The sequence below is a fragment of the Fistularia commersonii genome, chromosome 15 (genome assembly GCF_037954325.1).
Source record: "Fistularia commersonii isolate RoL2024-O1a breed Wild chromosome 15, RoL_Fcom_v1.0, whole genome shotgun sequence".
In the NCBI taxonomy this organism is placed as follows: Eukaryota; Metazoa; Chordata; class Actinopteri; order Syngnathiformes; family Fistulariidae; genus Fistularia; species Fistularia commersonii.
Window position 1 is genome coordinate 18,319,794 of NC_141298.1, and position 8,697 is coordinate 18,328,490.

Below are 8,697 nucleotides of genomic sequence, written 5' to 3' on the forward strand. Positions count from 1 at the left end.
ACGACCTCCCAGCGTTTCGCTCCTCACGCTGACGGCCCGTTTTAGAACCTGAAATCCCAGCAGGTCGTTTCCGTCGCCTGGAGACGACAATCAAAGACCCCGAAGGTCAACGGGAAGGTTAGAAGAGCAAACAGCCGGAGCGGCTCAGGCGGTGGCCGCTCTCTCACGCTAGCACGTTAGCACGTTAGCACAGCTGAGGTCTGAAGCGCGGAGATCGCAAATTAAAATCCGTTCGAAAACCAATTTTCACACAAACTTCCAGGCGGCTGTAGAGACGGGGGGACAAAAGGGTATCCATAGCAACTGGCTCGCGGCTGCGGACCTGAAGGAAGCGTTCCTCCGGCAGTCTCTCTCAGAACCATCCAGAACCTTCCAGCTGCAGATCCGACAGGAGGCCTTCACCTCTCTCACGCTGCAGGTCATGCACGCCGGAGAACTTCCGGGACCTTCCGAGGACGTGTCGTCACCCTGATGACGTCCAAGGGTTCCTCCTGAAGACCAACCACCCGCACAGGTCTGAGGGATTCTGCACATTTTTGCCTTCAACCTTCTGAAAAACCAACAGAGCGCCTTATAATCTAGTGCACCTTCTATGAGGACCAATATTGAGCCACAACAGGTCTCACAACTACAGGAAGCAGCTGCTGACTCCATTTTCTCCTGTAGAAGAAGTAGCGCGCCGTGCATGCTGGGATATATGACAATGTGGAGCATGTGTTTTCATTCCCATTAGTGTGTGTGTATGTGTGTGTGTGTGTGTGTGTGTGTGTGTGTGTGTGTGTGTGTGTGTGTGTGTGTGTGTGTGTGTGCGCACGTCGCCAAAGTAGTAGCAGTAAAGACGGTAAAGGGGAATTCTAGTCTCACACCACTTGTGTGTTTAAAGACCCCAAACGTCTCCTTCCAAGAGACACGGTTACGACGCAGAGTTTAAACTCCAGGCGATCAGTCACGCAGTAGAACACGGGAATAGAGCAGCGGCCAGAGAATTCAACATGAATGAATTAATGGTGCGGAAGTGAAGGAAGCAACAAGATGACCTGCATTAAGTAAAGAAGACCAACAGAGTTTCTGAGGAAACAAAGCGAGATGGCAACTGTTAAGAAGACAAACTTGACCAGTGGGTTGTTGAACAGAGAGCAGCAAGTAGAGTCAAAACTTTTGAGAATGACACTTTCACAAAGTCTGTTCCTTCAGGGTTTTTAGGTGTTTTCTAGATGTTTCTATGGTTGTGTCATTCTCAAACCTTTTGGCCATGACAGTAGAAGTGTCACCACGGTCACTGTTTGAATGAAGGCGACAGTGCAACAGTGCTAGCACGCCAACTTAACATCAATGAATTTGGAGACGGTCCTTCTCCGTGCTTTGGTTTTATGAAACACTTTGAACTGTGACAAATAAGGTTGGAAATACATTGTTTTCAACCAAGGCGGCGCAAATACCGGTAAGAGCTACCGTACGGTACCGTATTGTGAATGCACTAACTTGTTTTTGGGGTGAACGGAGTTGTCAGAACGTTGGTTTGTATTCTATTAATAAAGTTTGACTGACTTATCTGACTGTTTTGTTGACATTAGTGGATGCATAACGCAACCCCAGCCACGACTGTAGCTTCTATTCTATGCGCCTTATAATGCGGTGCGCCTTATAGTGCGGAAAATATGGTGAATCTACTCATTTGCAAAATCAAAAAACCTAACTCTAGTCCGTTCCCTCGCCTGGTGGACACACTGAACTATTTCCGAGGTGCTGTGAATACACACGCACACACACACACAGACACACAGACACAGACACACACACACACACACACACACACACGCACACGGTGAAGGCCTCAACGGTTTGGTCTTGTAATGACCCAGAGCTGCCACGAGAGGGCGCCAAAGCAGAGCGACTGTGCGGCCGCCGCAGGAGGTCGCGCTCACGCAGCATCCTTAGATTTCCATTCGAAATACGTGCACTTGACATGACATTTGGAGTGTATGAGGTAGACAGCGGTTATCAAACAAGGAAGCAAAACTAAAATCAATGTTTAAAAATAAGACCCTATTTTGACATTTGCTGCGTATGTAGCATGAATGTTAGATGGCTGCAGCTCCCTGGATGGAACGCGTCGCCCGCTCTTCCCATTCCTTCCCGTAGATTTCCCCACCGACCCCCCACCCCGGGGGACTTCTGGGGGACTTCTGCCCCCCGATCCTGTCGGCATTCACGGTGACAGGACGAAGAGCGAGCGCTCCTCAAAGCTGCAAGGTCCAGAGCGAGGAGGTCCGGCGTCAAAGGTCAGAAGGTTGCAGAGGCAGGTCTGCAGGAGGGCAGGGAGGACATGGAGAGGACATGGAGAGGAGCCCCTCCAGAAGAAAGATGGATGGGGGACATCCGGGGTACATCTGACCCGGGGGGCAAGAACAGAGAGGACAGAGATTCTTGGAAACCCGGAGAAGCTTCAGGCCTGAAGAGTCACTGAGGGCTTTACAGATGTGAGTGCTTCGAGCTGGCGTGTGTGTGTTTGTGTGAGGGGGGGTCCGGGGTCCGGGGTCAGGGGTCGGGTCCGTAAAGATCCCGTCTCATATGTTTGAGGACGAGAAGGTCCTCGCTTGAGAAATGTGTCTGGCTATCCGGGGTTTCCCTCCTGCCGGGACCCTTTGGGTCTTTCTCTCTGAAACTCTCGAGTTTCTTCTGGTCGCCTTCAAACTCGGGGTTCTTGGTGTTTCTGGCGTCCGGGGAGCCTGAAGGAGCGGCGAGGCCGAGGGCCAAACCCGGGTTGGGAGCAGGACGCGCCGTGACTCGGAGAGCCCGTCTCCAGCGCCCGTCTCCCGCCCGTAAAAGCGGGCCGTCCCGCCGCAGGACGTCGGCTATCAGGAGAGTCGGCCTTTCCTTCCTAAATATGTAGTGAATCTCTGTGCCGTCGGAGAGAGGTATCGCAGGAATGCAACACAATGGCCAGGTTAGAGCCGAGGTCAGTCCAACCTTCCAGCAATGTGGAAATGACTGCAATCAGAACCCCGCCGTGGATCTCCAGCCCCCGCCGGCTCGCGGCGCTCGGGTCACGCTCGCGTTTACCCTTTTATTCACCTCCCCGACGGCTCCGATACGCTCCCGATTCGGGGTCCGATTCTCAGTCCCGCCTCATATTGGGTTTCCTGCAACACCTCTTCCTGGTGAGTCCAGAACACAACCGGCTTACGTAAATAAGCCCAGGGAGAAGGCACAGGGAGCCAAAGGTGAGTCCCTGTTGCCATATTTCACAAGAGGAACCATTGTTCGGCCGCAGACTTATTCCTTGCCATGCAAAGTAGTTTCCGCTCTTGCAAACGGCCAGAGCCAATAAATTTGTTGTGAGCGTCTGGGAGAGACGGCGCTCTGGCAGGTAGAAGAGGCTGTGACAATGCAGAGCGGGGGAGGCTTCTCCGCAAACACCTTTGTTCACCCCTGTGTGGCAAACACCTTTGTGTGGACGTAAACACCCCGTCACTCCGAGGCCCCTGATTTACGCCGCCGTCCCGGGTTCCTTCACAAACACAGCTCTCCGGGGGCAGAAGGTCCCGGCTCCTCCTCGGAGGACTGCATGCAGCTCCGAGGAGAAGATGGCGTCTTCTTCTTCACGCTCTCCATTCACGGGTCCAAGCATATTAGCTTGAAGCGTACGTGGGGACGGAGCTGATGCTAATCTCCTCAGCAGGAGACCCACCAAATGCAGGTTCTTGTTTTAAAGTGTCGGTTTGTGGAGCTGGCAAAAGGGCCAGCGGAGAAGGTGCGACGCATCACATCCGGGGGTTCCCGGCGCACAGAGGCCTCAGCTTCTGGTTGGGTTCCCGTGGGTTCCTATCAAAGTCCGTGCGGTTTGGACGTCCGGGCTTCCACGCTTCGAGACGTCTCCCCGACAACGTCCGCCGCAGCCGCCGGGACTGCGATGGAATCTCCGAATCCCGCGTGGCCTCCAGACTTCCCGTGTTCTCGGACCATGTGAGTCACGGTGGGATTTTTCAGAAGGTCCTGATGTGGGAAGTTGAGAAACCTAAAAATACCCATTATTTTATGTCTGCTTGGAAAACGGAGCGCCATCCGGCCCGCTCGGCTCAGTCAGATGTTTGTGCCCGCACGTCTGTGTGTGTGTGTGTGTGTGTGGAGAAAGGTTTGGCTGTTGCTATGGCGACCCTGAGGAAGCAGCTTCTCCTCCGGCACCGGACACACACTCAAATATTTTCCTGCTTTTTGCAGCGGTTCTGAGAGGGTGTGAGTGACAGGTGAGGGCTGATGGGTGACGGGGCTCCTCGCCGCCCCCAGAGGATTCTCAAGGTTCAAACCTCCCTTCAGGGGAACGTCTGACCTTCTGACGTGGCCCGGTGGGTTCCGGGGTCGTGTTTTCTCCCTGGGCCCTGAGGCCGGTGTGAAGCCGAGGCCTGGAGGCCGTGACTTCCCCGCAGGATGTCCGCGCGTCCACCCTGTTTTGCCCGAAAAGATCTGAGGGCGCCGTCACTCGTCGCCGCCGCCTTTTGTCTCTCACCTATTTTAAAAGCCTTGTTTTCGGCGGGTTATATTTAACGGACGAGACGAGGGCGGCGGCCGTCGCCCGGCAAAGCGGCCGCGGCCTCGTCTGCGTCTCGAGGCCGCGATCCGGCGGGTTTGACGGTGGAACCCGGCGTCGGACCCGCGTCCCACACACCGAAGGTCCTCGGCGTTACTCGCTGAAGGACTTCCTGTTTTTCTGGCTCGGAGGTTCTCCGGGACCCGCCCCGCCGACGGGGCTCCTCGATTTCCTATTTGTGGAGGTACGGCGGGGGTGATTGACGGCTCCCGGCCGTCCGCGGCGGGGCGGCCCCGCGAGGCCATGGGATGTGCTCGCATAAATACAGACATTCAGGGGCAACAAAGCTTCTCCCTGTTTTGCCGGGGCTATTATGGAGACGTCAAAACAGTTTAAACAAAGGAAAACAAATAACCTCGCAGGTTGGGATGTTTACAGTGCGGTGGCATCGGGCCAGACCCGGCACAATATTTAGACCCGCGTCCACTGGGCGACCGGCGGCCCGTCAGAAGCCGGGGGAACGGCGGCCCCTAATGAGCGATGACAGAGCGGACGGTCCAGGAACCGGACGGTCGGTTTATTTCTGGCCGCAAACAAAGGTGAACTTCCTGCGGCGGCGCTCGACCGGCAGCCCGCGGGCCGGCCGATAATGAAACAAACAGGTTGGCGTGTGTGGTGGCTCCCGGGCGGAGCGGGCACCGGGGCCCCGCACCTCCGCGGCGCTAAATAAAGAGCCGCTGGATGGATACGCTCAGATAACACAAATCAGGATATCCCATCAGGAGTGACGAAGTGCACCATTGTTTTGGTTCAAGTGGGCAGCCATCCTGACGGACGGCGTTCTCTGCCGAGACCCGCGGAGGACAGGAGGTCCTCTGGTGACTCACGCCCGACGGGTCATGTCAGAACAACTCGTCCGTCCGGGTTACGCAACCGCGGGCCGAGCCTCGCCTTAAACTGTCTAGACCAGATGGATGCCAGGCCTTTCTCCCCGTCTGACGGCGCGCCCGAGCAACGCCGTCCACATCCTCTCGCACGGTCACCTCAACCCCGGCGCCGGCTCTTCCTGTCAGATACTTTTAGTCATCGGTCATCCGTGGCTCCGGAGGCGGTTGTGAAACCTCCGGCCCAGAACCGGAGAGAACCGAAGATCCGCCTCCGCCGAGGAGAGCCCTCGGCCGAGCGCGTCCCCGCGACCGACTCCAAACCAAAGGTTCGCGCGCCGACGCCTCATCGGCCTCGTAACGTCTTCTCATCGTTCGACGTTGCACGGGAAGTCCACGTGGTCGACGGGCCCGTCCGTCCGCTGCCCGTCCGAACATCCTGCCGCTCCAGAAACGGGACGGTTTCTGTTCAGGTTCTCCCGAAACGCTTGAAACACGAAGAGCGCTGCCATCCGTCACGCTGCCGCCAGAGGAGCTCAAACCCCCGGACCGTCAGACGGCCACATGTTATCTGAGATGTTATCTGAGACCGACCGAACCCCGGACGGCCTCGTGAAGACAGACGGGCAACATTTGTCAAACAACGTTTCAGAGTTGAGACGTGGCTGGAGGGAGGCGGTCAGAAGAACCGGCGAGGAGCTTTCCTTTGGAAGCACCTTCGGTCACGTTTTGTTCCCTTCGTGCAGAACGAAGAAGTCAGAGCAGAGAAATTCAACATCCTGAAACATCTCGCCACCCTCCGGGCAGCAGACGGCCAGTTAGCGGCTGGAATCCCATCCGGCAGCCGGCGCTGACCCCGGGGCAGGTCCGAGGCCGCGGCCCAGAAGACGTGGAAACATCTCATTTCCTTCTGAGCCCAAACACATAGACCGAACACAGAAGACAACACCGGGTTCGGCGGTTTGTAGACCGTAGGCTTCAGGAGGCTTCAGGAGGCTTGAGAAGGCCTCGCTGTCCAGTGAGGTTCCAGGCACGCAGGGAGCCGGGAGATCATTACCGGCCCACTTACGAGCCACGCCAGGAAAAACAGCGCGGAGCGAGCGTCCGCGGCCAGACTAAACAAGCCCGGCCATTCAGACCTGACCCGTCACCGGTGCGTCGCAACCGCAACCCTCAATGAAGCCCCTCCGGAGCCGTGAAGCGTGAGGAGCAAACAAACAGAAGAGCGTGGAAGCACGAAGAGCGCATGTCAGCGCGAACAAAGACAGGGCACGGCCGGCTTCCGAAAACAAACAGCAAATTGGTCCAGATGGATTTTCCATCGCGGCGCTGTGTTAATGAGAGGAAGCAGGGGAGTGCTTCCCAGGGAGTGCATTGTGATCCTGCGTCTGTTCCACCTTCGCCGGCTTGATCGAGGGAAACCTCCAGGAGTTTGGCCCTCGTTCCTACCTGCCCGCCGTGGCAGATGGTAATCCCCGGCTGGGATACCTGGAAAACAAAAGTCCAGCCGGATGTCTGATAATGCTCTGGATATACATGTGACTCAGAAGCCGCGCTGCCAAACTTAACATTCGGCGGATGCCAACTTTGCTTAATGTTCTTCCTGTACTACAAATTCATGGAACTCATCAAAACACCGCCGCGCTTCTGGCCGAGCCTGGAGGTACCAGGCCTCGCCGCCGGCCGCAGGTAAACAACTCCGCCAAAAATATTTACAGCGGCTTCGAGCTTTTGCTTCCCAAAACGGAGGAAATGGCGGCATCCACAAGTCTACCTGGCCCTCCGTACCAGGCTGAGGACCACACACACACACACACACACACACACACACACACACGCACACACACACAATAAAAGTAATGGTTCAACAAGCGGAAGCCCTCCAGGAGTGAACTTGTCAGCGCGAGACAACAGCGAGCAGCATTGTCCATTGTTCCCAATTAGCTCCCTGGTAAATCCAGGCCACCAATGAAACTGGAGCGAAAACCATCAACGGGCTTCCCGGCGAACAATCGTGGCGTCTGCTGGGAGAATCACAAGCTTCTTAATGGCTTTTTAACGAGCAGGTGACTGGAACTGGCGAAGCCCCGGTACAACCGTGAGATGTAGGCCAAGTGTGGAGATCACCAGAACAAGGGTCAGCGGGGAAGGACGGAGCGCAAGAACCCAACGCTGCCATGGGTTCGGACAGGAAGCGGGAACCTGCTTCAGACCTCCTGAGGTCCTGCAGGCCCACGACCACTGAGACTCACACACCCACCTCAGGACCTGCCAGAAGGTGTTACCTCCAAGACTCTGAGACCCGATGGAGGCCACACATCTCCACCGCCACACCATCGATTCCTGCCAAGGCCTGATCATAGCCTTTATAGCCTTAGCTTTGACACTTTATATTTTATTGTATTTCTTATTCTCCCTCCTTCCTACTATTATCTATTATTGTTATGTTTTACTTGAAACTCTGGCACAACAATTTCCTTCGGGATAAATAAAGTTGTTCTTATTCTTATTCTTATCATCCACCTTTCTCCATCCATCCATCCATCCATCCATCCATCCATCATCCATCCATCATCCATCCATCATCCATCCATCCATCATCCATCCATCCATCCATCCATCCATCCATCATCCATCCATCCATCCATCCATCCATCATCCATCCATCCATCCATCCATCATCCATCCATCCATCCATCCATCCATCCATCCATCATCCATCCATCATCCATCCATCATCCATCCATCCATCTCCACCCAGCAGGTCTCAAAGCAGCAGACCAAGCAGAGTCTTCACTTCCAAACCAGCTCTTCATCTCTGTGGACCTCAGACAAGTTCTCCTTCAGTGAACTTACTTTCATCATGACATTCATGAGTGAGGTCCTGTCCGTGCACAACGTGCACGCTCCTGGTTCATCCCTGCTGGACCCCCGGGGCCACCGTCGCTCCTCTCCTGCCCAGGTTCTCCGGCTTCATCAGGCCAAACACCTGCACTCAGTTAACGGACCAGCCTAGATTGTCTGCAGCAAATGGCCGTGTGTCTCAGTAAGAAGCCCCGTGATTGGCCGGCGCAGGTTAAACCCCGCCTCTCCCCCCAGCACCGGGCGGGATCGGCTCCATCTCCACCGTGCGCTTCTTAACGGATGGATGAGCGTGAGCAGGAGACCTGATGACAGCACGGCAGGGAGGGTCAGAAGGTGGAAGGTTTTCCTCAAGTCTTTTATTCAGCAAACAGTCACATCTCAGTCACATGGTCACGGCTTCATTCACCTGTTGGTGAACTG